General features: G+C 43.2%; 1 long non-coding RNA gene across 3 annotated transcripts in view; it reads left to right on the plus strand.

The window, feature by feature from the left end:
* LOC143842688 (uncharacterized) overlaps positions 1-24,786 on the plus strand; it is a 177,989-nt gene extending 153,203 nt beyond the window's left edge. For all 3 annotated transcript variants that reach the window (XR_013233289.1, XR_013233291.1, XR_013233290.1), the window contains one exon: positions 23,882-24,786. This is a non-coding gene — a long non-coding RNA (uncharacterized LOC143842688). The remainder of the gene's footprint in view (positions 1-23,881) is intronic.
* The last annotated feature ends 1,760 nt before the right edge of the window (positions 24,787-26,546 follow it).

Raw genomic sequence — 26,546 nt, forward strand, 5'->3', positions numbered from 1 at the left:
GTCTCATTCTATCTACAATGGCTTCCAATTTGCTTCCAAGCAGAATTCAATGTGCTGACATCGACCTTTAAAGCCCTTATCATAAGGACCACCTTCTCCTGTAGAAACCTAGGCACTCATTATGGATATCCTTCCATTTTCCCCACCATCTGAACTTGATGGGCAGTGACTCGAGAAAGAATCATGGCACAAAACCTTTGGAACTCCCTCCCAAAGGAAATACATTTGTCTCCCTCTATTGGTGTCTTTTGCAGCAGGCTGCCCTTGATGTAAACTTCACGGAGCTTTTATTCCAATCTCAGGTCGATTCAGTCCCTGCCCTCTACACAGAATGCGATTTCCATTTGGATTTTGGACAATTTAAATTTTCCTTCTGCAGCAAGAAGGATTGTTCCAGAGTGACCCTACCTTTATTGTGCGATATCTTAGAGTGCTTTTAACCCTCAATATTTAAAGGCTGTTCTGAATCTGGGCTCTCCTCCGTGGTAGAGGACCCATGATTGGCCACATGTGACAAACTTGCCTTAAAGGAGAAGCCCCTAATTTCTCTCAACTTCTGTCTGTCTTGGATTTTTTTTCCTGCCTTCTTCGATTCCCCCCCCCTTCAAGAAAAGAAAGGATTTTTTCCTTCCTCCTCTGACTTCTTTGATCCTCTCCCCCCTTCAAGAAAACAAAGAAAGAGTCTCCATTTGCCCCCCCTTCTGAACTACCCTAACCATGTGCAGAACACTTTCCTGTTTCAATGGGGGGGGGGAGAGGAAGACTCGAGTTCAAATCGATTTGAATTCAACAGGATTGACAATGGAATAAACAAAGTAAGTGCAGACTCTGCCCTTGAGAGATGTTTGGAAGCTTCAGTCAGTGCAGAACACTGGAATAACACGGCCATGTTGTTGACTGGAATAGGTTGTAGGGTGCATATCACTATAATCCTGGCTCATCTACATTGGCTCCCAATTTGTTTTCAGGCACAATTCACAGTTTCAAAGCTATATATGATTTGGAATTAAAATACTTGAAGGACCACCTACTCCCTTATAAAACCACCTGCTTCAGATATGGGAAGAGAGCCTGGGAAGTCCTGACCCTTCCAGTGGGCCAGGTCAGCTGGTGGAGGTGATGGCTTACTTGAGAGAGAAAGAAAAGCCTCTCTATTTATTTATTTATTTATTTATTTATTCATTCATTCATTCATTCATTCATTTAATTATACCACCCTTCCCTACGGCTCTGGGCGGTTTACATAAAACATAAAACCTCTAAGACCCATGCAGCAGCCCATTATGCACTGCAGCAGTACTTTTCTGGTTTACTGACTCTCATCTTGTGTGAGAAGTTCCTAATGCCAGAAGGAAATCCTTTGCCTTGGAGAACTACCCCCAGAGACAGAAAAGAGTGCTGAAGCCCAGTGTGTCCCCATCTATCATTTACTTCTGTGATAAGCGACCTGATATAATGTGTCATGGCACCCCCTGGCTTAGGCCATGCTCATATGGCCTGGCTAGTCTAAATTCCGGAACCCTCTCTGGTGTTCCTGCTGGAGCATTTTTACTCTCCTTCCTCCTTCTAGTTCCCCAGGCTCTGGAAACCATCTGCTGTTGGCTGCTTTATCTCATCCCTGATGTTGGGACTATTTCACTGGAACTTCCAGCCGCTAAACCCTAAATGGCAAAATGCTTAAAAAGTCCTTTGAAGGCAGCATGGGGGTGGGGGCTCTGGATCTGGTGTAAATGGCAATATGGTGCTTAAAGCTTGCATATTCATTGCTATCCCTATGCTCCCCAACCTTAACAAAGCCTGTTTCCTTGTTGGACTTACCCTAGATAAACTGTCGAGTTCTCCCGGCCTGGAATTTTTGGAGTGTCTTTTCCTGGGTTTGAGAATTCTAAGTGCTCTGACATATAAAACTCATATAAAACTCAGACTCCTATAAAACTCAGCCCTTTGCCTCATGAAGTGCATTCTATATAATTCAGATGAGCAGACACCCATTAGAGAGCTCTCTCTGTGTGGCTTATTATAGCTAATTATTCAGTTGTTAGCACCTACTTAACACCTCTTTAGAGGCTCTGGCATTCTTAGTCTGTTTTCCATAAATAACTTTGGTAATCCCCTGTGTTCACTTGTGCAGAGCTCGCAAATATAGAGAGAAACCTCCAGGAAATTTCATGTATCTGAAATGCAAATGGAGAGGGGAGGGGGGTGGCTGTTTGCTAGATGAAAACACAGTTACCTGGAAGTCACCAAAGTGCTGGAAAGACTTTGCCACCTGGCTAGCAGCAGCAGGTTGTAGAAAGCCCCTCTCTAGGTTATGGAGGCCAGTCTTTCAGAGGAGAAAGAGAGTCTTTGGTTATTTTAAAGCCCTCCACTGATAGATGGGTGTCACTTAAGATGGGCTCCTACTCTGGCAGGTTTTGACCAGCTGTAACCCTGTCAGCCACAGTCTGCCAGCCGTATTTTGTAAAAAGACATTTTGAAAAGTCTGCATGATTTCCATGCAATCTGCCAAAGAGGATCCAAATCTATTCCATAAAAAAAGACCCCCCCCCTCCTAAAAAATAGCTATCAGAGAATCTCAAGGTTATAAACATAATTTTTGGCATATGTGCAATTAAGCTATAAAGCTGAGCTCTGCTTATGGAACCCACACTTCAGCTATGAAAACAATGCTTGGCTTTGGATGAATCATTTCCTCTCAGGCCTTTGTTCCCATCTGGAATGGAGGATAATATCACCTTTCTAAGGGTTGTTGGAAATATTGCTTCACAGCATTCACTGATGTGTGTGTCCACGCTTTCACCTGTGAGCTCGGACAATGCAAGATGAATTTTGTGTGCGTGTTTGAAAATGCGTGTTTCTTTCCCTGCTTTTCTAATGGACCCCTATGAGTATTGACAATTACATTTAGATGGCTGTCCATGTTCTCTGGTGTGTGTTTTTTAGACATTCATAAAGTGTGTCTGGGGTTGTCAATAGATGTACATAGATGTTCCCCTGATTTTGAACAGTCACTCAAGCATAAAGACATTAATGGACAGAACATTCTTAGGGAAGTGTGGTTATAATTTACATTTATAGTTTTAAAAAAAAATGATTCAAGACTGGAACAAATTTAACATTTTCTGGTCTCACAGATGTTTGCCATATATATCCTCAGAGAAATTTTACATAATGAACATTAACATCTGAAGCACTAAAAAAGTTTGCAGTATAAAATCTTTAGAACACCAGTAAGGGCACTTCCCCTATGGAAAAAAATGCCTCCAGACTGTATGACGTGCAGTAAAATCAGATATAATGCTTTCGATTAATTAAAGAAAATTACCATTGCCTAAAAATAAACCAACAAGCTTCAGATGAAATTAGGACAGGGACTCCCGTTTTACATACAAATGAATAATAAAAGAGAAACATACTGCCAGCATGAAAAATAGCTTTAAATAGTTTCAGCATTACACTGATTCAAAAGTGATAGATGTCCGGCATCCAACATGCCTCTGGACTTTCAACAACAGTCTGACTCTGACGTGTCAGCACAGGCAGGATGTGCGCAAAGCAGGAGATCCGGCTGGCCCTGCCACTGAGATATGGGCTGGGCAACAGGTGTTTCCAGCATCCAGTTAGGGTTGCCAACCTCCAGGTAGTGGCTGGAGAGCCCCTCCTGTCACAACTGATATCCAGGAGACAGAGAGCAGTTTACCCAGAGAAGATGGCCACCTTGGAAGGTGAAATCTATGGTGTTAGAACCCATTGAAGTTCTTCCCATTCCAAACCCTGCCATCCTCAGGCTCCATCCCCTAAAGGGTATTTTCCGGCCCAGAGCTGGCAACCCTAACATTGGGGCAACCAGATGAAGCAGCTGCCTGAGGTGCACAGGGTCAGTGTCAATGGGGCTAGTGCCAGGACAGCTCAGAGCCAGAAATGCAACTTCAGAGAGCTCGCAACAACTTGTGTGGCCTCTTGTACGAGATCAGGTTTCTGTGGGGCAAGTATCCGAGGCTTCAAGAGCGCCGCCACGAGCCAGCATTGCTGGGAACAGCACTATACAAATCAAATTATAAATAAATAAATATGTAACAGCTTCACTGTATAATATAAAAAGCTATGGGGTAGGTGGGCAGAGAGTGGGTGGAGCTGAAGATTGGACAGGGCCCGCCCAGGAGTCCTCTGGTGAACTCGGAGCCATTGCATTCTTGGCCACCCCAGCCCGCCAGTAAGTCTGGCGGGGAGGAATGGCTGCCCTTCCCCCTTGGGCTGGGAAGCCGCTTGAGGGCTTCCTGGCCCACAGGGGAAGGGGAGCCACCCCCTCCCCCTGTGGGGGGCCCTGCTAGAGCCCGCTGTACTAAATAGTCTTTAATGCGGTCTAAGGCTAGTAAATAAATAAATAATCATGTGGTTATAGCCCTGTTGACTTAAAAAAGACAAATCTCAGCTAACAAGCACAAAATTAATAAGAGTGACTCTCCCACTATCTGTTTGCTACCTTTCATCATCTTCCAACAACTTATGTGTTGGTGGCTTTTGTTCATGTTGCTGAGCTCTTACCCACAGTCCCAGCATCACCAGAACTTCCCATTCTCCCCCAAGAGAGGAAGGTTTCACACCAGTATTTACCATTGTCTTTTTATTCTTCTGTTTATATATTTCTAGATTACCACTGCTGTATGTGTATCTGCCTCCCTGGAACCTGCGTTCTTAAGTTTGTTTGAGATTCAGTTGCGTTCATAGCTCCTTGTTCAGTTTACAGCCCTGCTGTTACCTTTTTGTTTTGCCTCCTTTATAAATGCTGGTGAATTCATTTCTGTAGTGCAGGATTTAGGTTATGGGCTACAGTAATGGAATTGCCTTTCAAATGTAGCAAAATACCATTAAGAATTATTTTAAGAGTCTGCCTGTGTTCATGAATCATATAGCTGCATGGTCACAGAACACTGTGGATACACTTCCTTAGCAAAGCTCTGAAGATAATTTTTAAAGTGCAGACAGTTTCTCCTTTTCATTGTATTGAAATTCATCGGTGTGATTTACAGGGGATATGAATTAAGTAGAGATGCTGAGGGAGCAGAAAGCAAAATGATGGGTAGTATCTGGTAGATCGGGAAACAATAGACAGCTTGCTTGGGCATAAGCTAGAGCATAATATAAAGAAATTATATCTTCAATTCACACAATCTTGCCTTCTTTAAGGAATAAAAATCAGATGTATTAAGGCATAAAAACTTCAGCCACCTTCGATTTAATTAGAGGATAACATTTTTATTTATCATGTAAGCATGTATATACCACACTCTCAATCCACTGATTTCTTGGGTTGGCATAAAAATGATTGTATATTCACAGATGGGACACATGCTTTGGCTGGATCTAGCCTTGGTCATGTACACCAGCTGTCCCCAACCCCCAGTCCAAACACTGGTACTGGTTCATGGATCAGTCGGTACCGGGCCGCGGCTCCTTCTTGTCCTCCTCCCCGGCTGCTGCCTTGGGGGCTGCCCTGCCATTCTGCTGCCGGCTCACCTTTGGTGCTCTCCAACAACCGCCGTGCCTGGGCCTCCCCCTTGGCATGGCACTGCTCTGCTGCTGCTGGCAGCGCCCCCAGTGGGCAGCGGGAAGTCAGGGGCACTCACAGGAATGTCATCGGAGCAGGGGCTCAGGCGGTGGTGATGGCGTCCCTTGGCAAAAGACTACCCTCCCAGGCCTCAGTAAAATTGTCAACCGTTGACCGGTCCCCGGTGATAAGAAGGTTGAGGACTACTGACACAACATACTGTGTTATGTGTCCTTTTCAAGTGCAGGAGTGTGTGAAGGTATATAAAAAGGGATGTTTATCTGGTCCTATCCAATGAGAAGATCATTGTTGGTTGTCTGCACATGTGATGAACACCCCTTAGATCAGGGATTCCCAACCAGAAGTCCGAGGGAGTTCCAAAGGGGATCCATTGTCTTTTCTCTCCTGCCTTAATGGACTCAGCCACCAGCTAGCGAACTGGCTGCTTCCATTGCTCTCTCTCTCCCCCTCATGAGCATGAGTGTGTTATCTTGTGATCTGTACCTGGGAGGGAGCCGTGCCTGCATGCCTACTCCCATATTAAACTGCCTCCTATCTCTCCCTCAGTTCTCCTCAGGCCTGCCCATTAACGTGGGTGGTGATGTCACTTCCAGTGATGTCATTTCTGGGGTTTGTGGCAGGGAGGTGTGGCCAGCTGACATCACTTCTGGGGTTCCTTAAAGCCTAAAAAAGATATTTCAGGAGCTGTTCCCTGATAAAAAAAGTTGAAAAGGGCTGTTTTAGATATTTGCTTAAACAGAGATATAATTAAAGTATTATTGACATGGATACACTGCCCTGGAGCAGGCTGGGCCAAGTAGCCTCTGAGGTGCTGGCAGTGGTTTAGGTCTGATCTATGGCAACACTGGACCGCTTGGCCCAGCTTGCTCCTGGTTGCTGGGAGGAGAAAGGATTGGATTTCTTTGTATGCAGTTTGCTCAAGAACTGCAGTATGCAAATGAAGGATCCAAATCCGACCAATGACTGACTCAAGGAATAACTCTTGTATGGACCAATCAGATTGCTCTGTTAAGGGCCAGTCAGGTGCCTTGGTGGGCCAGCTCAAATGTATATAAGTTCCATGAGTTCCTATGTTTGCTGTTCAATATTTCTAGCTGGAGTTATTTTTTAATCAAGAACTGATTTTTTCTGAAGAAACTACTCCTGTGTCTGCCAAACCCACAGACCTAATATGCCCTGCCTCTATAGCCAGGGTGGCCAAACTGTGGCTTTCCGGATGGTAACTGTATTTGTTATCATGGTATTTGTAGTCCATGGACATCTGGAGAGCCACAGTTTGGCCACCTCTGCTCTTGGCTTTGACAAACTTTGGCCCTAGCCTGGGACCCCCGGTGGCCTTGGTTCCAGGGAAAGAGGATTAGTGGACACCACTTTCAGAACCAGCACTTTCCTCTTGTTCCTCTTTCCTTCACATACAGGTTGGAGATCCAGGAGCTTTCTCATCAGATCTCCTCCCTGGCCTTTTTGAAGTTGGCATGCCATATCATTCATATCTTCCCACTTCTCCTGGCATCTTGAAAGGGTATCTCTGCTTCCAAGAGTTGAAGAAACAATCAGGCCTCTGTTCTGTCCCTGCCATTTTGGGATGTTGCAGTGGTGAGGAGTCCACCATGTGGCAGTTCACTGAAACCCTCAGGGAATAGCTAGAGAGGGAGAGAGGAAATCACAAGGGGAAAAGGGAGGGGGAAGGGAAATATAAACCATGGGCGAGTGAAGTTTGTTCATCTAGCATTAAACCATGGTATGGCCTGAAGTCTGAACTGATTCACAATTAGCATATTTTATTTATTTATTCTATTTCTATGCTGCCTATTTAGAGTCCTGTTTGAGGTGGCTTACAATTAAAAACCACACACAGAGATGCTTCATAATGTGATGTGGGTTTAGGGGCTACCATGATTTACTGAAGCAATGACATTTTGAAACAGGGGCCATGCTAAAGGAAGAGTCGAAAAGCCACCAGGAACTGGCTAATGGGAACATCAGGGAGAACAGCAGCCTAGCTGTATAGGAGCTGGGCAGCTGTACCTTACCAGGGACTCACTCAAGGCCCAATACATAGCCAGCCATTAACAACCCTAGCGATAACCAAAGCCTACTTAGGTGTGAGATTTTAAAAGGACAGGAAGGAAACCAGAAACATACATGACTTTAAGAGCTGCTACAGCAAACAGAATAAGAGGAAAGGTCAAGTTGGAAGATTCTCCTGGGGTAGTTTTCACGCAAGACTGGAAACAATGAGAATAAGAAATCTGGGTTTTCAACAACGACCTTCTTCTTCCTGAACATGGACTGGACATGAAGGAGAATTCTTCTGGGAAGAGGACAAAGCGCTCCACAACTTGTCTACATAGGGAATACTCCTTCACCTCCCCCCCCCTCCAAAAGCCCTCGTGAGCTAGGTAAGCAGCAGGATATAAGTTTAATTCATCATCATCATCATCATCGTCATCATAAATGGCTTAAAGGGGATTGCCAACTGCCAGGTGCCACCTGGAGATCTCTTGCTATTGCAATTGATCTCCAGGAGACCAAGAGCCGTTCCCCTGGAGGAAATTAGTACTTTGGAAAGTGGACTCACCCTCCTCAGACTCCACCCCAAAAATCTCCAAGACCATTTCCACATGGAGGTGTAAAACACGTACCGCCTCCTGCTTGCGAACACACAATAGTAAACCATACGCGTTTACTCCTCAGGTTGTCAATCAATGCATACCAACAGTCCCTTCACAGCAAAGGTTTGGGGGACTCAAACTTTCATCCCCACCGAGTCCCAAAATTATGTTGTTGTTTTTTTAAAAAAACATTTCCACATTGCCACGGGGATATGCCACAACAACAAAACATTTTTTTTTTAACTTAAACTTCTGCATTGCTACGGGAACAAGCCACAACAATAAAACATTTCTTTCAATTTCTTTCTGGGATTCTTTGTAGAATGGCCTGTCTTTATGTTCAGGTAGATTTGTGATAGGCTGGCCATGGTAACTGGACCCCGATGGTTGTGTGTTCACAATAACGATTTAAAACACCAAGCATGGACACCAAGCTAAGAGCTGCTTCATTACCCTTTCCCTGTTTGTATCCCACTGCCAGAAAACATAAACAGGAATGTGTTTTATCTTGGGTTGCTGCCCAATCCCAATATTACTGTGCACACTGAAGAGAACATTGTATTTGAACTTAGGACATTTCGCTTTGTGGTCCCATAGCAACGCGGACTGCACCATTAAAAAAAACACAATGATCTGGAAATGGAGAGGGAAGGGTAGGCAAAATGCTACCAAGACTGTTGCAATATCCTCCTTTCAAACAGGCTTGTCCTGGTTTGCAGCTTGACAAGAAGGGGGGGAAAATGGGTTTACGGCAAAAAGGATGAAAACCCGCACCACCCACTGGAAAGTTACAGGTTGCTACCGCCATCCTGAGGAAGCTGTATTAAAACCCGTGAAGAATGAGAGGCTGGGCAGGGGTAAATTCCTTGTGCAAAAATGGTTCAAGTGTTTCCCAAAACAGAGCTGGTGAACTGTGATTTTATTAGTTTGTAAAAATTGAAGGAAATATTTTAATAGAGCAGGTATACAATGTGAGCCTTGCATGCTATACATATTGTTGCCAGATTAGCTTGGAAAATTCCTGAGATTTTTTTTTTGGGGGGGGGGCATGTGCCTGGGGAAGGCAGAGCTTGGGAGAGAGCTCTAGAAGGGTGTGATGTCATAGAGCCCTGCCTTCAAAGATGCCATTTCCTCCAAGGGAACTAATCTCTGTTGCCTGATGATCAGTTTTCATTCCTTTAGGTTGGTAACCCTAGCTATAAAGATAAGCACATTAGGACAAATGGGACTTCAGTGAATATGCTATTGATCAGTGGATGTTATTTCCTAAAAATATATGGTATGCCGCAATGAATGTTTCACACATATATACAACATCGAGAAATTGTATGGATGTACTGGCACAGTACTGGTATGTACTGGATGTACTGAATGAGCCTCTTGTGGCGCAGAGTGGTAAGGCAGCCGTCTGAAAGCTTTGCCCATGAGGCTGGGAGTTCAATCCCAGCAGCCGGCTCAAGGTTGACTCAGCCTTCCATCCTTCCGAGGTCGGTCAAATGAGTACCCAGCTTGCTGGGGGGTAAACGTTAATGACTGGGGAAGGCACTGGCAAACCACCCTGTATTGAGTCTGCCATGAAAACGCTGGAGTGCGTCACCCCAAGGGTCAGACATGACTCGGTGCTTGCACAGGGGATACCTTTACCTTTACTGGCACAGTGAGGCTGTTTCTTTATTAACCCTCACATTAGTTAACATCTGGATTGTTCTTGATTTCTTTTAATTCAGTGTATTTTTCAGCAGTGGGCTTAGGGTAGCTTTACAACAGTTTGAGGCACTGTGAATCAGCAAGACACACGCTATTTTCAGGAACAGGCAATTTGTCATCTAAAGGACACTGTAGTGCAATAGGCCCAAAGTTGAGCTGAATTAATGCTTTGTTGTTCAGCTGTTTGGTGGAACAGGCCTGCTCCAACCTGTAGATTCTGTTCCACCCTGCCCTCCAAAGTTTTCCTAACACCTGAAGAAGAAGAGTTGGTTCTTATATGCTGCTTTTCTCTGCTTGAAGGAGGCTCAAAGCAGCTTACAGTCACCCTCTCTTTCCTCTCCCCACAAACCGACACCCTGTGAGGTGGGTAAGGCTGAGAGAGCCCTGATATCACTGCTCAGCCAGAACAGGTTTATCAGTGCCGTGGTGAGCCCAAGGTCACCCAGCTGGCTGCATGTGGGGGAGTGCAGAATTGAACCCGGCATGCAAGATTAGAAGTCCGCACTCCTAACCACTACACCAAACTGGAGAGGCTTTTCTTCCTCCCTTGGGTAACCTGCCACTAAAACTAAAACTTTGTAAGGAATTGCCCACTGGAAGGTTCAGGACTCCCAGTTCTGTATCAAAGATATGAGGCCTTGTCTCTATGTCTCCTGCTGCTCTGCACCTGGTGACCACATGGACAGTTTATAGCCTTGTGTGCCCCTGAATAGTTATTTCAGCTGACCAAGGAGCACATGATCTATGTCTGCTTTCTCCAGACCTCAGCTAAGAGTTCTTTCTAATCTGATGGGCCCAGCACCAAAGAGGGCCTCCGGCTCCATATCAGAGATTGCTCCTGGAGCCCTTTCAGTCTACAGTACTCCAAATCTTCATTCCTTCTTGGAGAAGGGGAAATAACTTGATCCACCAATTATACAGACCTATGAAGGGGGGCTGAGGTAAGTCTAGAAAGCAATTGAATTGACTTCTTGCATGTTCTCTGCCCAGAAGGAGAAAAACTTTAAAAACAGAGAGTGGAGGTTTTGCTCATTTCAGACCTCCAAAGAGGGGAAAAAACACATTTCTTCACAAGCTGTATCAGTGCAAGCTATGGCTGGGATCTTGTATGTGTGTAAATATATAGTTCCATGTTCAAGTGCCAAGGCCCATCTCATTGTGTCTGCTGTTCTGTCTTCCTGCTTTTCTTTCTGATCACGCCAAATGCTACTACATTATTTTACATTAATTAGAGTCTTTTCTTCAGATTGGCATGATGACAAAAAAGTGACAAGTGACTGCAAAGGACTGTGATGACTTTGGAATTGTTTTACATATTCTAAAAGTATATGTTAGAAGTGGTATTTCCTTACCAAATACTGGTCTAGAATTAACCGATATTTTCAGGGTGGTTTTTCCTTAATGCTTTCCATAGAATTTTCTTGCCTGGTCCTTCCCCATGCCTCTGTAATTGGCCTGTGGCCTGTGATCTGTGCAGTTCACCCCCTCACCATATTGAGGAATAGAGTAGGACTTTCATATAGAATCCCCGAGGGTTGTATACGATTGAGCGGTATCTAACAACTGCACTGGTATCTAAATTAAATATCATGCCTGCATAGCCCAGTGATCTTCTAAAATCAGAGATGTGGATTCGTGTCAAGTGATATTGAGGAAATTGAGATAATGTATAACTTGGCCCTTAGAAAAGTGGTAGTCAGTAATGCAGAGCTAGGGAATGGAAACTTTTAACCGGCTTATTCTTTTGGAATCTGAATCCAAAATTCAAACAGTTTACCTTAGACTCAGCATTAGCTTAAACTGGTAATTTATTGTTCTAGTTTTCTAGATAACAATTGTTGAAATCCAATAGGACAAGAGTCAGTTGGTCCAGCCCGTCTTTCTGCACTATTTTCAATGGGGCCATGCAAAGTAAAGTATAGGGTTGATTTTTTTTTAATGACATAGAGAAGTATTTGTCAATTAACCCATAAAAGGCAACTTGAGTGAGCACAGAAGGTTAAAAAAGTAAATTACTAAAGAGTTTTATAAGAGGGTCTATATACTGCAACTTCCATTTATTTATTATTCCCTAATGTACAAATTGGAGTGCATTCAAGAGGCTCATAAAATCAAGGAAGTGGATAGATAGGCTGTGTGGCTTGACCTTTTTTGCAAAATGCACTGTGCCTAGAGAATTTTAGCTATTTTCCAGGAAAGCAATGGATCAAACAAATCGTGGAAGAGGTCTATTATATATCAGGTTATCTTGCTAATGTTTGCTCTTCATCAAAAGGCACTTTCATATGTCACAGCACTGGTTTAATGTGAGGAGTTTCTGAGGTTGATTTGTGGTGTATAAAAGAATTCACTGTGTACAAACAAGGAATAGCTAGGTAAGGAGTCTGCTATGAAAATAAGATCTAATAAGAACACAATATCTAGGGACAGATATTTGTACATATCCCAACTTTATTTTATTCAGTTTTGTAGTGACTGATTGACAAGAAAGGGCCTGACAGTTTGTGAGCAACGTTTGAGTTCTAAAATCACTTCTGAACCCTCAGGTGATACTTCTCCCTATGAACCCACAAATCTCATCAGGTTTGCTGTGTTGCTTTTGTTTTGCCAGGGGTGGTAGACAGTGACAACATGGGAGAAAGTATCTCTTGTTTGACACAGCAAAGAGGCAGAGGCCTAGCTAGGCTGTGGCAGCCAAGGCTCAAGCCCTAGGTGCCACATGGTAAGGGTTCAGGAGGGAGCAACCTGTGCCCTGTCCACTTCCGGTGGGAGGGGACCAGTGCCCCTGGAGCAGCCCCACCTGCACCTGATGCCCAACCCTGCACTCAGACACTGCAGCCCACCTTTCCCAAGGTGCACCCATCTGTCAGGGGCTCTCCCCACCTGCAGTGCCAGGCCTATCAGTGCCGAGCCTGGGACCCCTGCCCTCTCAAGCCTCCCATGAGGAAATGCTCATTGGGGCTAGCATGCCCAGCTTGGGGTGGTCAACAGCACTGGCTCTGACAGGCTCCTGCCCAAAGGCATTTCAGGGCCAAGACTGCCAGGGCTGCAAGGCTGGGCTGCTCTACCCCAGAGGCCACTGCATCAAGGCAGGGCTGGAGACCTAGGCAGCTGACCCCTCTGCTGCTGCCTGCAGGAAATTAGATGACAGAGTAGGCCCAAGTGTAGGTGGACTCTCTGGAGTGGCTACAGGGTTTGGGCTCCTGCCCCTCACATAACCAACTCCACCCATTGCCCCAGGCACCAAAATAACCGAGTATGTACATGCAGAGAGGACAGGAGGAAAGAAGATCTTCATCTTCCCCCTCACCCCATCTTCTGTTACCTTCCTTCCTTAATGCAATAACTACTGCCACCTTTATCACAAGTACTGGATTGGGTAAAGGGAGAGAAAGATCTCTTGGTCCCACTTCCCAAGTCCCTCACTGGAGCACCCCCTCCAATTCTTCCTGGGTTTGAATCTAAGTTAGAGATAGGGTTACCAATCTGCAGTGAGGCCTTGAGCTCTCCCAGATTTAGAACTTCTCTCCAGCCTATACAGCAGTCTTTCTCAATTTGTTTTGCCATTGAGAAATCCCTGAAACATTCTTCAGGCTTCAAGAAACCCCAGGAGAGGCACAATCATCCAGAATATGATTGGGAAGCATAGCTGTGTACATGCCCACCCAGGGCCCCACCCTTTCCCACATTCTCCAGGCTAAGGTGACCAGATTGTCCCACTTTTGGAGGGACATCTGGGGGTACCTGGCCAATTGTACTTATGTTGAAATTAAAAAATATATATACTAGTAAAAAAGCCCATTGTATCCGAAATACAATTGGCACTAGCAGGCGGGGGCAGAGTAAAAGGTGGCTTACCGGTGAGCGGGTGGGCTCCCTCGCGGCGTCTTCTGGCCAGCGGCCATTTTCTTGGTGGAGGCGGCGTGTTGTTCGATGCTGGGGGCTCCGTTGTGCTGTGGCTTGACGCAGTGAGAGGCACTTCGCGCGGCTGCCGGGGGCTCCCTGGCTGGCGGCCTGACGTGTCGGAGGCGCAAAGCGCCTCCGTCGCATCAGGCCGGCGGCAAGGAAGCAACTTCGCGCGGCTCGCAGTTGCTTCCTTGTCAGTAGGGTGGGAATCGGCCGGGCCAATTGGCTCAGCCGATGGTCTGTCCAGAGGAAAGGGCCAATCGGCACCCTTCCTCATCCCAGACAGAGCCCACCCTAACTCCTCCCACACAGCCCTTACGGCTTTATTTGTTGGCTGTGTTAAGATATTACAATACTATTTTTGCGTTCTATGAAACTTTTTTGTTGCTCCATACAGGCCAAATTTTTAATCAAGAACCCCCCCTCCTGTCAATGGTGTCCCGCTTTACCAATGTTACCTTTCTCCAGGCCCATCATTGGCCATTTTGGAAGGAGGGCAAGTTGACATGACCATATATGCCCATATTACCCAATGAATGTTTAACTAAATTTAAAAATATGTAAAAAATTAATTCCCACTCATTCATGAAAACCTTCCAGGGTCACCAAGAAACCTCAGGGATTCACAAAACTCTGTTTGAGAAAGCCTGCTATGTAGATAGGTCCCCCTGGAGAAAATGCCAGCTTCACTTAGTGGGTTATCCCTGCTCAGCTGCCTCCTTTCTCCTAAGCTTTTCCCTCTCCAGGTCCAGCCTCTAAATCTGCAAGCATTTTCCTACGTCTGCATTGGCAGCCCTTGTTGGAGAAGAAGTTATGGGTGTAATTATGCTGTTCATATTGAAGGGTAAACTCAAGTTCATATTCCTGCCCTAAAAGTACAATATTTACTGTTATCACTACTTGTGAAGTATGTGCGTTTCCACTCTCGGAAGAAGATTGCTTGAAACCTTTCATTTTGAAGATGGATCACCATGTGCACATTTTTGAATCTCTGCTTTCCAGTGTAATCTAAATATTTTTGTATCAATTAAAAGTGTGCATAAAGTATAGCTAGATCAATGGGTGCTGGGGAAATGATTGCACTGCATGCCCAAGGTAAAGTGTCACCCGTTACATTTTTATTTCAATATCAGATTTTTCCTTTACTTGGTAAGAGCCTTGCTTGGTATAAATCAAGCATTGCACTTCGGGGAACAATATAGATTTATAGCGATAGCTGTCTTAGTCTCCACTTAATCTTCTACCCTGTATTATGTATGGTTTGTAAAGGTATCTAACTCAAGGTTTTTCCAGTGAACGTGGGGCAGCCTCTCGAGCCTATTAGACAAACAAGAATAAATGTGTCATTTGAGCTCTGCCGAAAATCTAAGAATCTGCACTTGGGCCATTTATATTTAAAGAAGCCTTTTGTATGAACTCCCCGCCCTCTTCCCAGTGAGAAGTCACTTTGCAATATATCTAATATTTGGTGAAGATTAGGTCAACGTGAAGGAGAGCTGAGGCAACGGCCTCGATATATTGCCCTTCCAGACATGACACTTACGAATGGCAATCTGTATTCCCACCCCCATCTTCTGATATTTCCGAATGTGGGCTGTTGCTTAAACATTTTCCCATTATAAAACCCATGAATGCAACCACAAAAGCTTCGGAGTGCTTCTGCTATTCATTTCAGTGGGATGTCAGTGAACTCATTCTTTTTCCTGGGCTCTCTTATGTCAACATCAAAGGGCAATGAAATAGTTGGCCTGATCAGAGTGTATTGACGTGGGCACAGTATCAGGTATTGTACTAAAGAAGGAATACTTTGGGCAACAGGGCAAGGTATATGGTTCTTGTGTGTCAGTCTCCTCTCATGTCAACCTTGCCTGCTCTCAGGTATTTTGGCTGATGCCAGTAGAGGCTCCTCCAGGTCTCAGAATAGGAAGGACTGGGGTTAGACCACATGGTTCTTCTCTCTCCCTGGGACTGAAGTTCTTCTACAAGCTCAGGCTGTTGCATGATCCCCAGCCTAGCCTTGGAGCATCCCTTTATAGGGCCTTCGGTTGGTGTCTGCTGTGACCCTAATCCAGACCTATCTCATCTTAGCTCCACTCTTACCTGGTTTAGCCCAGTCCTTTGGCAACAAGATTGAGAGGCCACTGTGCCTCTCTCTTGCCTACTGTTCAATCTTCTTACACCATGGCCACCCTGCTGCTAAGGGTGATGGCCTCTCTCCAGTCCTGGCTTCAGCCTGCTCTGGCTCATCCCCCACATGGGCCCTTCCTCATGACACTTGCCCCAGTTTAAGTGCCAGGCCAGATCACTTGTTTTTACTTCATTTTTAACTCTTCCATCTTTTTAGCTATTTTATGATATGTTTCTAGCCTGAGCAGTGTTTTATCAATATCATTAGACTACTTCTATGCCCTGGCTTTATTCCCCAGCTTGCTTTTATTAATGGCTTTTATTGGTATTTCTATTTAAAAAAACCCAACTTGTCCTGGAACCTGGATGTGGTCATAATGATGCCCTAGGATTCTCCCCAAATTTTATAATAAAATCATGTGGTGATTTTTTAAATGCAAAACATTAGAAACAAGATAACATTCTGTTGAGAAAAAAGGGATAATTCATTGTTAGTATTAAAAACATGGACCCCTCCCCCCTGAAGTTATGTGGATGGCTATCTGGAATTTTTCAAAAAACATTAATTAGGGTTTGAGTTATTGTTGTTGTTTTTTTTAAATTAAAATAGTGTTCTTGCTTGCTGTAATAATAAAAAAGATTTAACTAGAGGTCAGAGTTAATAGAAAAGACTGACTAATGTGTAATTATATGTAAAAGAACATAAGCTGCAATGAAGAATATCCACAAAACTATTGTATGTGTGATACGATAAATGGAAAGAGCACTGAAATTAATTAGATAGAAATAGTTTGTAAAGAACAATAAGGTGAATCACCTTCTGCTTTCCAAATTAGAAAGAGTTTAAAATGATTTTTTTTAAAGTAATACAAAGTTATCCAAGAATATAATGCATTTTATAAAGATCTCTATTCCTGTGATAACCCAGATGTGAAAATTAGAAAGTTTCTTAATTCTCCATTCTTGCAATCCGATGAATGCTTTCCTGGGACTAAATTCCATTCAGTAAGCTGGGACCTTTGAGGACATTTGCTTCGGATTGCTTTCTAAATGATTCAGTATTGAGTAAAAAAGATCAAGAAATGTAAATGCTCCTATTAGCACAGGGGTAGAACAAGCGTTTATGTAATCTTTAAAACTGAATCTTTTGGAACAGATCCTCTGCCTGTATTATATAAAATATGTTTAGATAATTTAGTTACAACAGTTTATGTCCATGACTGTATATCTGCTTTCCAGTTGTCAGATTCATAGAATGACCAAAATTTATTTATTTGTACATTTTAATCCCACTGGATAGCATTGGACTAGGGATTATTTATTTATTACCCTGGGCAAGTATTACATAGGATCATGTATATGTATCCATAATATTAAATTAATCCTTATATTACTGCTCTACAGTGAAAAGAAAGATGGGAAAGAAATGGGAAATATGAACTAGTGTCATGCCAGTGAAAACCAGAAGTTATGTCATGACATGGACCGATTCTGCACGGAGGTATAAAAGTTGCACTGCCTCCTGCTTGCAATGCATGGTTGGAAGTTGCACATTTACAAGATTCCTGATAGGAAACCCCTCCCACGTTTTCATGCTGTCTCATTGTGGCTTTTTGCAAGCAAGAACAACCCAAACTTCTTCCCCCCCTGCCCCTCAGCTTGTCAATCACAGCAAGCCACCAATCCCTGCACAGAAGTTGTTTTGGGGACTCAAATTTCCATTCCCCACAAGCCCCCAAATTATTTTTTTAAGTACACTTTCACATTGCTATGGGGAAACACCACAACACCATAACAACTTTTTATTAAAAAAACTTACACTTCTGCGTTGCCATGGGATCAGGCCACAATAATAAAACATTTCCTCCTTAGATCTCTTTTTGGGAGTCATGGTGTAATGGTCTCTCTGTTCGGGTAGATTTGTGAAAGCTGGGCCATGGTAACTGTACCCTGATCAGTGGTTGTTTGTTCAAGGTAAAGTTTTAAAACAAAGAGCATAGATGCCAAACTGATAGGGAGAGGCTGCTTCATCATGCGCCCCCCCCTTTCCCATCCATACCCAACCACCAGAAAACACTGGCTGCCTGATTCCAAACTATGCACAATGTATGATTTTTACTGAGGGCACATAGCCTTGTGGTCCCTCAGCAACATGGACTGCACCATTAAAAAAAACTCCCTAATTGGAAACTGGTTGCTCCCTAATTGGAAACTGGACAAGAAGTGGCAAATCATGATGTTGCGATTTTCCTCATCATGGAGCAAACCTCGGGAAAACTAGCACCAGCCACTTGAGCTCCAAGTTGCTGCTGATGTCATGTGGAAGTAGCATTAAAACTTGTGAGCAATGAGAGTATGTCCTGGGGCAAATTCCTCATGCGGAATCTATCATAGGGAGTGACTCCTTATGTTTTTCTAAAAGTTCTGTTTCCATAGTTTTCTGATGCTTCCAGAATGGAAGTTACACCCTAAAGATGTCATTTCCATTTATTTTGTCATAAGTATTGTTGTGTGCCAGTGTGATATTGAGGTACCCCCAATCCTTCAAGGGGTGAGGAAGGATCTTAACGAGGGTTGCTTTTTGATGATAATGTTATCTGTTCAGTCACATCCGACTCTTGGTGATTCTATAGGAAAGTCTTCACCATACACCCCTGTCAATGACTGCTTCTTTTAATTGGTTCATGGTCATCCCTGTATCGGCTTTGATCATGTCGAGCCAGCGGATCCTTTGGCAACCACGTTTCCTTTTGCCACTGACCATGTCCAAAGTAAGTGAACTTTAGCCATAATATCTTCCCTTCTAATTACATAGTTGGTTTGCTCCTCTCTAAAACTATCTTGTTGGTAACTTTGGCTGTCCATGGTATTTGCAGCATTCGTCTCCAACATCATAATTCGAAAGCATATATTCTCCTCCTGTCTTCCTTCTTCAGGGTACAACTTTCACATCCATAGGTTGTTATAGGGAAGGCAATGGCATTGACTAGCTGGCACTTTGTATTAAGGCTGATATCCTTATTCTTCCATATTTGGTTCATGCCTAACATTGTGTTCTGGCCCATTGTTATTTGTCGTTTGATTTCACGGCTGCATCCACCATTTTGATTAATCATAGAGCCATGGTATATAAATTGCATAAATAAATAAATTGCATAAACAAAGTGTCAGAAACCCTTTGTATTTCTGCCATGATTATAATTTGCTGTATGTTAGAGTGTTTTGTTAGCCTGTCATTTGTGCCTTGATGTAACCCAGATCCCTTAGCTTGACACCCAAGGTTGATTTCCCCCCTCTATATTTTATTCTTACCATCCTCAGACATTCCTCACCTCCCTCACCTTAGTGCCCCGCAGTTTACTACACCTTGCCATGCCTTTAAGCCCAAATGGTTATCTCTTTATTTTGACTCCTTTGAACTGTGCCTGGTTCAAGTTCCCAAGGGAGGGGGAAGTTCCTATATTGCTTACCCTATGTTTTGTGAATCGGTTTTAACTATGTATCCAATCTGTTAGGTACTTGCAGTTCTGTAATAAGGAAACTTTCTTCAAAAGGTTTATTTATATAGAATTTGAAGTTTCTCACACAAACAAACAAACTGCATAAACAAATAAGTAAATAGCATAAACAAACAACCAAATATATGAATAAATAATCTCTATTCTAGTGCTGTTCTGAAGACCAACAAAAGTTGTTCATATTTATGCTGGAAAAAAACCCTATGTCTTTAAGGTGCCATTAGATTCCTATTTCATTTTATAATCCTTTTCACTGTTTTCTACTGTAGCTATGTAACAGCTTTAGAAATAGGAATTGCATGACATAAATGCTACCAATTGATTCATTAATTGATAGTCTGGAAATGTTTGCAATCAAAAACAGTAGAAACTCTGATGAAGAGTGGTTGAAGCTATATGATCAAAAATGTTTTCTAAAGACCCTGCTCTATGAAAAACCCCTATGTAATATGCTTTACTAGAGCTACTTCACAACGGTTGGAGATATTCCAAGAACATATTACCATATGTGGTGGGAATGTTCTATTCTTAGAAAAAGTTGATATAAACAACCAAATGTTGTGCTGTTCCTTCAAAACTAACATTCTTCAGGATTATTTAGAAAGGCTTGTGGAGGGCATCACATTTGCCTTCCCCCATTATTTTCTGTCTTCCCCATATTAAAAAAACCTACTCTCAAAAATATTTCCCACTAATAGGTTCTTTGTCTTCCTTGTGTTTCATATATCACTTTCTCCTCTAGTTTCTAGTGATTCTTGTTCGTCTTTAATTTGCTCTGTGGTAAACTGTGTATGGGGCAGAGTGGTAAGTCAGCAGACATGCAGTCTGAAAGCTCTGCCCATGAGGCTGGGAGTTCATTCCTAGCAGCCGTCTCAAGGTTGACTCAGCCTTCCATCCTTCCGAGGTCAGTAAAATGAGTACCCAGCTTGCTGGGGGGGGGGGGTAAATGGTAATGACTGGGGAAGGCACTGGCAAATGGTATTCAGTCTGCCATGAAAATGCTAGAGGGCATCACCCCAAGGGTCAGACTTGACCCAGTGCTTGCACAGGGGATACCTTTACCTTTACCTTAAACTGTGTATCATTTGCAGTAACTGAACATAGACTTTATTATTTTCTTGTTTTATTTGCACTGCTGTTTAATTGTGTAGTCATATGCAGAAACCTGTCAAATGACATATCCATTTCATACATGTTAAATAAATGTATTTGTATGTAAAGAAAGTAGATGGCAACATTTCTCAGTAAACAAAAGCTCAAAACAGAAATTCAAGTTTAAACTGGATCTGAAATGATATCATCCTGTATGTAGATATTCAAAAACAACAAGAAATACAGTAATATAGAAGTTTAGAAATATGTTCAGTTTACTCAGTCATATTTCTACAATTAATCCAGTGTCTCTCCAAGTGTAGTTCAAACTGACAGTACTTGCCTAAGATTCAAGAATTTAAGACAATTATCTTTGCTCTTGAGACTCAGAAATAAAGATAAGAATAAATTGTTCAAAGCAAGTTCTGAAATGAAGATAGCTAGTATAAAGTACGCAGATTGGAAGTGAATAACTTAATTTAAGTAGCAGACTTCTTTCTGCTTCAGCCAAGATGTTTTCAGCAAATTAGGGGTGAGAGATTAAAAGAAAAAAACCTCCCTTACTGGCATTTGACACTATATATATATATATATATATATATATATATATATATATATATATATATATATATATATATATATATATATATATATATATATATATATATATATATATATATATATATATATATATATATATATATATCTTATCCAAACGCCATGTTGCCCTGCCCCATCACTATTTCTTTTTATCACTTTTAAGCCCCTTCATTTCTCTCTCTTTTTCAGCCCCTCTAACCTATCACTTTCTTCCTCATCACTATTTCTTTCCCTTTCTGTCTTCCCAACCCAATCACACCCTTTCTCCCTGTTAAGTCAGGAGGATGTCTTGCTGTGTGTTTCCTGCCATTGTTCAGGGAGGCAGGACTTGTTTTAACTTCCTATTTACTTTGTGGTGGGAGGCACTCTTGTCAGTTTTCTTCCTGCCTTGAAAGGGAGTAGTAGGCAAGACTACCTTCTCTAGCCTTTCTTCTTATTCCTTACTTATTCCTTTTATCTCTTCTCCTGTTTTCCCTATCTTACTATTGAAGTAGACAGTATTTCTAGAGATCACTAACCGATCATTAAAAAAAGAGGGCGCTCTTCTAGTGCCGCGGATGCCATTTTAATAGATGACAGCACTGGTGATCCAGAGCACAGACTATTAATAATGGAGAAAGACAGCTTTAGTTCAGAGGATGAGGCACCAGTGCCTTTCCTACCCTTGAAGGATTCTTCTCTTCAAGGGGGCACAGTAGACAGCAGTCCATTTCGGGTGTCTCAACCACAGTAACAGATGGAGTATGCATTAAAGGCGCACAGCACTCCAAGAAGCCAAGAACAATGGCCTGGCTTCTATGAATCAAATGATTATGCCTCCTTCAAGCAGCCATTTTACAATGGCTGAAATGCAAGCCTCTGACCATATAATTAACCCTTTAGGCACTACAGGGGTTCCAATGGAGGAAGGAACTAATCAGGTTAAGTTTTCTCCTGATTTCTTTAAATTTTTGTGATCAGCAATGAGGGAGGAGATAGAGACCTATGATAAACAAAAAATGATCTTCTAATACCCAAAGGGACAGCAGTTGTAACTGGCCAACTAAAGCAGCCCAAAAGAGGGACAGGGTATGCCCCAATAGATCAGAGTCCTCAGACGAGGAAGACATTGATTCTGTCAGATCAGGAATGATGCAGCTTTTCTAACGGATGAGGAAAAAATGGAGCCAATCCAAATTCCTGAGCAGACTGATAGTTTTTTCAAGGGAGATGATTTTCAACACGTTTTATGTAACTCATTAGGTATATTAGACTTAAATGACACTGTACCTCCTGAAACAACTGGGACCTACAGGAAAAGTGGAATATTTCACCAAAGTAGATCCTTTTCAAAAGCATTTCCCAGTGCCAGCATTCTTTGAAAGAAAGATAAGATGAGAATGGAAAAGTCCCCTGGTTAATAAGCAACCCCCTACATTAATTTTAAAAAATTATATACCCTTCCAGAATATGGGGAATTATTGAAAATCCCACTATTTGATGCACCAGAGGCAGCTTTACATTCAGGAGATTTAGTGTCTGAGGATGGGGAAGGCTCTCTGAGAGCTGAGATGCACCCACGAAAGCATAGCCATGGCAATAAGAGCAGCCACAGCTACATCTATAGTGAACAGAGCTATCATAGCCCGGAGTAGAAAGTTCTTAGAACTGACTCCAGAGACAGAGAAAAGGAAGATTGAAGGAATAAACAGAATTCTAAAAGGAGCTTCTTTCTCTGCAGATTCAACACTTGATATAGTAATTTTTTGGCAAAGTCTTTAGTATCTAATAATGTATCTAGATGCTTGCTCTGGCTCAAAGCATGGCAGGCTGATTATCAATCGAAAACAATAGTAACAACATACCCCTTCCAAGGGGATAAACTCTTTGATCATTTCAAAAATATTCTGGTAGAAACCAGAGATAAATGTAAAGCCATGCCTAGACATGTACGAAGGGAGTATACTGTCAGAATCCCCAGGTTTTCTGCCATGATTTTATCCTGTTTGATTCTGTTGCTTATTAGAGTGGCCTGCTTTGCCCTGATGTAACACAGATGCTGTAGTTTGACACCCCAAAGTCGATTTCCTGCCATTATGTGTTATGCCTCCTCACCCTCTTTCCACATTCCTCCTCCTTTTAGTTCACTGTTCTTCTAAGACCTTGTGTTTCCCAATGGCCAAATGGTTATCTCTATTTATTTTTTGTTTTTACTCCTTTGAACTGTGCCTGGTTCGAGTTCCCAGGGGAGGGGGGATGAACTCCTATATTGCTTGTTTTATGCTTTGTACCTCATTCTTGACTATGCCTTTGTTGTTGAAACTTGCATTTGTCTTAAATAAAGAAACTTTCATTCTATGAAGTTCCTTGTTTAGAAATTGAAATTTCTTACAAATACTTCCTTTCACATTCTGGGTCACAGGGACTGTTGAAAAAACAGTCCCACTATGACATCCTCCTGGCTCAACATGGATAATGACCATTGATTACTTACCATGAATGGTCCTTCTCCTTTTGAGTCAAGAGGACGTCTCAGCCCTTCATAGTCTATTGGTCCATCTGCAAAAAATTTAAAAGGAAAAAAAAAGTAATGAAAAAGTATTATAATGGTATAACGATAAATCAGAAAGGAAATAGAGAGGTAGTAAGGTTAACCATAGAATAAGTTATTTACCCTGTTATAGGGAGGCTGTTATTTTCTCTTAACCCTTGTTAGTGTGCAACACTTGTTATATATTGTTAAGCAAGTTTTAATTGTGTTTTTTTAGCTCAGACAGTCAAGACTGGCAAAGGTGCCTCCCACCATGAAGGATACATGAAGTTAAGACAAGTCCTGACTCCCTGCACAAATGGTGGGAAACACCCACCGAGACGTCCTCCTGACTCAAAAGGAGAAGGATCATTCGCAGTAAATAATCAATGGTTGTTCTCTCCCCCCCCCCCATTCTTTCTTTGCCTGTTCTCACACTAGTTGAAATATCTGGACTGAATGCTGGGCCACAAGCTGTAAAAATGAGATTCCTCCCACAATTATATTCAGCATCACTGAATTAATATTTATTACCTGTCTTTTTAGAGCTGGTAATGTACATAGCCCTTTATGATCTTTATCTTGTTCTTTGAAACACTGTTATTGGCATCCTATAAATGGATTAAGTCAGGTCCCATGTTCAAATATAAATAATGTTTCCATACCTGTAATGAATGTTGAACCTCAGTATCAGTCCAAATTTCTGGTACAGTTTACCATCCCAGAACCTCTTGCAAACAAATGCTTCCCCCTGAGAATGTAACAGTGTACAATGGGAGAAAAACTTTTTAGTAGTCTACTTTTTCTAACCTGCTTAGTTTATTGGTTTCTATAAGCCAATAACTTATACATGTGTATTTATTTGATATACACTGTAGTAATATGGAAAAAAATGTTATGTTGCAGTTCTTGGAAGGACCTAGGAATTAAGGCAGAAGGACACCCAATTTCTGCTTCTCCTCAGCTGGGCCTGGGCAGAATGAGAAAAGGCTAGGATTGCCAACTCCAGGTTCAGAAACTCCTGGAGATTTGGGGATAGGACATGAGGAGGGTGGAGTTTGGGGAAGAGGAGTCCTAAAAAAATCAAGCTCTAAATGCTGTGATTGAGCCCTGGTAGGTACAGGTATATCCCTAATAAAGATATAGAAGCTACAGGAGGGAAATATTCACTCTTGGTAAAAGCTATCTATTTTTGTTGAAGCTTTTTTTTTTTACACTCAGTGTACAATTTGTACTCAACCAATGGAAATAAAAGAACTAAAAAGAGAACTGAGGATTTGTAGAGCTTAGCTGCAACCTGTTTTCCACCATTTTTAAAAATCTGTTCCGTTTCCAAGGAGAAATTGATTGTACTTGTTTTCTGCTGTAGCAGAATAAATATTACACAGTTACATTCTGATGAGATTAGATTTGAATAAAAATGGCAAAAATTAAATAGATGGTTTTCTTAAGGTAGCCTTAGGCACACTTGCCCATGCCTGCACAGCCAAGATAAGGAGACACTTTGATATCTTAGCCCAGCTGAAAAGCTGTATGGTCAACTACAAAGGAAACCACTTGTTACTCAGAAATGCATATCTTGAATGTTCTTCTTTTCAGCTTTTAGTTTTGAGTTTTAAAGAAAAATAATATTTAAAGGAAGCTGGCAAAAGGAATCTGCACTTCTAGGTTTGTTATTTAGAGTTGTCAGCTCTGGATTTGGAAATATTTGGAGATTTTGGGAGTGGAGTCTGAGAAGGGGAGGGGTTGGAGAGCGAAAGGACCTTAGTAGGACACAATGCCACAGAATCCATCCTCAGTAGCAGCCATGGACATCTGGCGATCTATTGTGACAACTGGAGATCACCAGGAGCCATCTGGAGTCTGGCAGCCTTGCTTCATATTTAAAGTAGGGGTGTAGATGTTTGCACTCCATCATACATCTCTCCCAGTGAGAGGTCTCATTTAGGTTCAAGAGGGTAGCCATGTTGGTCTGAAGTAGCAGAACAAATCTTGAGTCCAATAGCACTTTTAAGACCAGCACAGTTTTATTCAAAACTAGTAAAAAAGCTCATTGCATCCAATAATGCAATGGGTACTAGCAGCCCCCGGCAGTCAGAGCAGGCAGTTGGGGGGCGATGTATCTGAGGCAGTGGCGACATCTGGGGCATCGATGTAGGTGGGCGGGACAGCGCAAGGTCAGAGGCAGCCAAGCCGCAGCTGGGCTGGGCTGGGTGAGGGGCCCTCCGCTGCCTGGAGTGGGCTGGCGGTTGGCGTATGGCTGGAGGGGTGGCGCAGCCTCAGAGGTGGCGGGCATACAGGTGGGCTGGATGACGGGCTTGGCACCATTTGGGTCTGGCTGACTGCTGGCGGGCGGGTTGAGCCATGGCGCCCCATTGTAGGCTGGAGGTCTGGTGGCATGTGGCACACTGGGCACGGCTACATGCATGCCGGGCTGGCTGCTGGCGGGAGAGCCCAGAGTCAGGCACTGTGGCGAGCCTGGGGAGTGCTGTCCTTGCCGGCCAGCAAGCCTCTGGTGGTGAGGCTGGGTGAGTGCCTCGCTGCCGGTCTGGCTGGTGGCGGGTGGGTAGAGCAGCGGCGCTCTCTCAGAGTCAGGAGGTCCGCCGGCATGTGGGGAGACGGGCTCTGCTTCCTGTGGCCTGGGAGGCTGCTGACAGCCAGGTCCAGTATCAGGGAAGGGTGGGAGCCTGGGAAGTGCCCTCCTTGCCATCGAGGAAGCGTCTGGCAGCGAGGCTGGGCGAGTGGATCGCTTGTGGCTCACTCGTGGCTCATGGAGGCAGGCACTCCAAGGGCCGGCCCATTCTGAGTGAATCCGGCTTTGCTGGTCATGCCCAGATTGGCCTGTGCTGGCGGAAGTGCAGGCTGGACACCCAGAGGTGTCCTCGGCAGTGCTCCGCCCTGGC

The sequence above is a fragment of the Paroedura picta genome, chromosome 8 (genome assembly GCF_049243985.1).
Source record: "Paroedura picta isolate Pp20150507F chromosome 8, Ppicta_v3.0, whole genome shotgun sequence".
NCBI lineage: Eukaryota > Metazoa > Chordata > Lepidosauria > Squamata > Gekkonidae > Paroedura > Paroedura picta.